Source organism: Micromys minutus (assembly GCF_963924665.1).
Source record: "Micromys minutus genome assembly, chromosome: 8".
NCBI lineage: Eukaryota > Metazoa > Chordata > Mammalia > Rodentia > Muridae > Micromys > Micromys minutus.
In genome coordinates this window covers 24,260,478-24,265,891 of record NC_137977.1, presented here as the reverse complement: position 1 = coordinate 24,265,891, position 5,414 = coordinate 24,260,478, and the positions used below count along the sequence as shown (strand labels likewise).

Here is a 5,414-nt window from a genome sequence, read left to right as displayed (position 1 = left end):
AATATCTCTTAACATCAATGGACTCAATTCCACAATAAAAAAACATAGATTATCAGGCTGGCAAACAGGGTGCAGCATTTTGCTGCATACAGGAAACTCATCTCAGCAAAAAAAGACAGTCACTATCTCAGAGTAAAATTTGGGGAAAAAAAACTTTCCAAGCAAATGGTCCCAAGAAACAAGTTAAAGTAGCCATCCTAATATTGAATAAACTATATTTTTCTACCAAAAGTAATTTAAAAAGATAAGAAAGGATACTTTTTTACTTATCAAAAGAACAATCTATCAAGATGAACTCTCAATCCTGAACATGTATGCTCCAAATACTAGGGCACACACATTCATTAAAAAAAAAAAAAAAAAAAACTCTACTAAAGCTCAAAGCATATATTGCACCACACACAATAATAGTGGGAGAGTTCAACACCCCAATCTCATCAATGGACAGATCATGGAAGCAGAAACTGAACAGAGACACAGTGAAACTAACAGAAGTTATGAAACAAATGGAATTAACAGACATCTATAGAATATTTCATCATAAAACAAAAGAATATACCTTCTCAGCACCTCTTGGCAACTACTCCAAAACTGACCATATTCCAAAACAGGGACTTTGTGTGGTTTAGGAATGAGTGTAATTGTGGCTTCAGAGAACGAGTTGGGTAGTATTCCCTCTGTTTCTATTTTGTGGAATAGTTTGGAGAGTATTGGTATTAGGTCTTCTATGAAGGTCTGATAGAATTCTGTACTAAACCCATCAGGTCCTGGGGTTTTTGTTGTTGTTATTGTTTGGGAGGCCTTTAATGACTGCTTCTATTTCTTTAGAGGTTATAGAACTGTTTAGATGGTTTTTAGATGGTTTATCTGATACTGATTTAACTTTGGTACCTGGTATCTGTCTAGAAATTTGTCCATTTCCTCTAGATTTTCCAATTTTGTTGAGTATAGGTTTTTGTAGTAAGATCTGATGATTTCTTGAATTTCCTCAGTTTTTATTGTTATGTCTTCCCTTTCATTTCTCATTTTGTTAATTTGGAAGTTCTCTCTGCACCCTCTAGTTAGTCTGGCTAAGGGTTTATAAATCTTATTGATTTTCTCAATGAACCAGCTTTTGGTTTTGTAGATTCTTTGTATAGTTCTTTTTGTTTCTATTTGGTTGATTTCAGCTCTGCGTTTGATTATTTCCTGTCATCTACTCCTCTTGGGTGTATCTGCTTCTTTTTGTTCAAAAGCTTTCAGGTGTGTTGTCAAGCTGCAAGTGTATAATCTCTCCAGTTTTTTGAGTTTTTTTGTTTTGTTTTGTTTTTTTGGGTTTTTTTTTTTTTTTTTTTTTTTTTTTTGGAGGTGCTTAGAGTTGAGTTTTCCTCTTATCACTGCTTTCATTGTATCCCATAAGTTTGGGTATGTTGTACCTTCGTTTTTATTAATTTTCTTTGATTTCTTTCTTTATTTCTTTTTTTTAATTTGCATGCTTTATTTACATACATGTATATCAGAGAAAAATGGCAAACAAAGCAGTTTTCTACATTTTTCATGGTCAGCCCTGGTAGCAAGAACTAGAGTAACCTGACCTACATATCATCTGGGAAAAAGAAAAACCTGATATATTTGAAATTTTCTTAAAGGTTCCCCCATAGTACTATCAGACAGTGAAGAAGAAGAAATGATCATTTTGGAGTCAGAGAAGAATCCAAAGAAAATAAGGTTACCAATTTCTGTTCTCTTTCAAATATACATTAAAAACTGGACCTAGTTCTATAAAATGGGACATCTTGAGTTCCAGTGACCCAATCCAGGACCGATGGGTACAGTGCAGATCTCAAACCAGTGCAAACCAGAAGGCATCATTAAAAGTCAAGGGAAAAGGAGGAAAAAGAAGAGAACTGCTAATTAACCTAAACCTAAGGTGGTGGATTTGTACATATATAACTACTGAGAGGATATTTACTCAGTGATAATAGCTCTGGAAATTTTTTTATCTGAAAAGTTTACTATAAACTGAACATCTTGATAGACTGTTGGCTTTAACGTTATGCTTTGAATAAACTTTCTGGAAAACTTTTCTGTAAAACTTGATAGATAAAATATCTTCATAAATTACTGTAACATGTGAGAGCCAAGTTTTAACATCAAAATGTGAAGGTCTCTTTCTCTGAAATATTTGTTTTATAAAAGCTTTTCCTACTGCCCCCACACACAGAGAACAATAAATTAGCTTTAAGTGACATCATTCTCATTTTTACCTCAAATTAACTTTGATTTGCAAAGATTTCCAAATCAGTTTATTCTTTTCCTGACAGTTGGTAGCACCAACGTTAACAAACCAATTAAAATTAGCCAAATATCTAAGACACATGTACAAAAGATATACAAATTAAAACCATTTTAAAAGCAATGAATACCATAATTTGTCTGTGGATGTATCATCTACATTCAGGAATGATTGTGAAATTAAATCCCAAGATAAAAACTGTACAGCATGGACCGAGCGACTCCCATTTAAAAGACAGTCGGTCTTTCACTCTCACACATTTAGTGTCTCTGGTGGGTTGAGAAGAGACACGCCGTGATATTTTGAATGCTTGTACTTTTCCCTTATTGACTGTTGGACATGCTGTAGTGCTCTGAGGTAGGTCTGGTGAAGGTCCATGAAACAAGGCTTAAGACTTTCTAGGGTATATTCAGTCTTTTGTACCAATGACTCGGGCCAACTTTGCTCTGTTACTGTATAGAGAGCCAAGTGAAAGGCAGCTCCAGCAATAAGCGATGGCAAATACTTGAGGTATGGGTCAGCATCTATCAAACTTAATTCTCCCAAAAACATCGCTAAGCTTTCAACCTTGCAGTTTGCAGGTGCAGGAAGTATTGGGTAAGGAACTGTTTTACTGTTGGTGCAGCCAAGTCAAAAGCAAGGACTTTCAATACTAGGTGCTCCATTCTCAGAACCTGTTTCTTTGAATAAGTATCGTCTGTAATATACACAAATTCCGCTACTTCTAGGGGGTATGTTTCTTCAAACTCTGAAGCTTTCAGCATAGCAGCTGTGCCCACAAGCTGAAGCTTTCCTCTTAACACAGACATGGAGGAGAGGAATCTATCAGTGTAGTTCATAGCCAAATGCAAGGTCTCATTCTGTAGTTTATATTCTCCTCCCACTTGCACTAGCCAGTCCACAAGGATGGCCCGCATACTGTTAGTGATGTCTGGCTGCCTCTTCATATAACTCACTTTAGGTTTGCATTTAACCTCCATTTCCCTAAGGTATGTGTGAATATCTTCATGATAGTCAGATACTTCATTAACATTCACTGGCTTTTCGTCTTCTTCCAAGACAATAGACATATCCATAGCATGCGGTGATTCAAAACTCCCATCCATTGGATAAACTAGAGGTACCAGTGGCTTTCTTGCTCCGGGTAAAGAGATAGCTGCATTAAAAGCCAGGGCATCTTCGCACTGTTGTTTCTTTATGCTCAGTTGGCCTCTTCTGAGTCTCTTCTGCTTCATCAACATGAATGGTGAAGGCAGGCTGTTTACTGGCTGCTTTCCATGAAGCAACATGAGCGGATTGCTCATCATTTATTGGAAGGTTCTTAAGAGGCGTGAGTCCCTGCACATTCCCGGCCTTCAGCGCTGCCTGCTCCCATGGCTGCTGGACTGGCGCTACTTTTTCAGGGTTGACATTCTCCTGGTCTTCCTGCTGCCTGGAGAGCAGGGCCAAGCCCGCCTCGCGACCCGACTGTCTCCAGTTGCCAGGCATCGCAGCTCTGGTCAGGATCTTCCGCTGGAGCGGGCGCTGCATTTTTTTTTTTTTTTTTTTTTTTTGACCAAGCTATCTTTGAGTAGAGCATTATTCAGCTTCCATGTGTATGTGGGCTTTTTGTTGTTAGTTCATGGTGATCTTATAGGATGCATGGGATTATATCGATCTTCTTGTATATGTTGAGGCCTGTTTTGTGACCAACTATATGGTCAATTTTGCACGAGGTGTTATGAGGTGCTGAGAAGAAGGTATATTCTTTTGTTTTAGAATGAAATGTTCTATAGATGTCTGTTAAATCTATTTGGTTCAGAACTTCGATTAGTTTCACTGTGTCTCTGTTCAGTTTCTGTTTCCATAATCTGTCCATTGATGGGATTGGGGTGTTGAAGTCTCCCACTATTATTGTATGTATGCCTTGAGCTTTAGTAGAGTTTCTTTTATGAATGTGGGCGCCTAGTATTTGGAGCATACATGTTCAAGATTGAGAGTTCATCTTGATAGATGTTTTTTTCTTTGATGAGTAAAAAGTGTCATTCCTAGTCTTTTCTGATGACTTTTGGTTGAAAATCTATTTTATTCAATATTAGAATGGCTACTCCAGCTTGTTTCTTAGACCATTTGCTTGGAAAGTTTTTTCCCAACCTTTTACTCTGAGGTAGTGCCTGACTTTGTTGCTGAGATGAGTTTACTCTATGCAACAAAATTCTAGGTCCTGTTTACATATCTAGTCTGATAGTCTGTCTTTTATTGTGGAATTGAGTCCACTGATGTTAAGAGATATTAAAAAATAGTGATTTTTGTTTCCTGTTATTTTTGTAGTTAGAGGTTGAATTACGTTTGTGTGCTTTTTTTCTTTGGTGTTTGTTGCAAGATTAGTTTCTTGATTTTTCTAGGGTGAAGTTTCCCTCCTTGTGTTGGGTTTTCTACCTGTTATCCTTTGTAGGGCTGGATTTGTGGTCAGACATTGTGTAAATTTGGTTTTGTCCTGAAATATCTTGGTCTCTCCATCTATGGTAATTGAGAGTTTTGCTGGATATAGTAACCTGGGCTGACATTTGTGTTCTCTTAGGGTCTGTATATCATCAGTCTAGAATCTTCTAGATTTCATAGTCTCTGTTGAAAAGTCTGGTGTAATTCTGATCAGTCTGCTTTTATATGTTATCTGTCCTTTTTCCCTTACTGCTTTTAGTATTCTTTCTTTATTTTGAACATTTGTTGTTTTGACTATTATGTGTTAGGAAGAACTTCTTTTCTGGTCAAATCTATTTGGTGTTCTGTATGTCCGTGGTCATCTCTTTCTTTAGGTTAGGAAAGTTTTTTTCTATAATTTTGTGGTAGATATTTTCTGGGCCTTTTGTTAGAAGTCTTCGCTCTCTTCTACACCTATTATTCTTAGGTTTGGTCTTCTCATTGTGTTCTGGATTTCCTGGATGTTTTGGGTTAGAATCTTTTTGATTTTTTGCATTTTCTCTGACTGTTGTGTCAATGATTTTTATGGTGTGTCTTGCTCCTGAGATTCTTTCTTCCATCTCTTGTGTTCTGTTGATGATGTACGTATCTATGACTCCCAATATCTTTCCGAGGTTTTCCAACTTTAGGGTTGTCTCATTTTGTGATTTCTTCATTGTTTTTATTTCTGTTTTCAGTT

The 5,414-nt window shown here is 36.8% G+C and overlaps 1 pseudogene across 1 annotated transcript; it reads right to left on the bottom strand.

The window, feature by feature from the left end:
- Nucleotides 1–2,527: 2,527 nt before the first annotated feature.
- LOC308423473 (cyclin-A2-like) lies at nt 2,528–3,763 on the bottom strand (annotated as a pseudogene). The gene has a single exon. The product of its transcript is annotated as a cyclin-A2-like (transcript).
- Nucleotides 3,764–5,414: the final 1,651 nt, after the last annotated feature.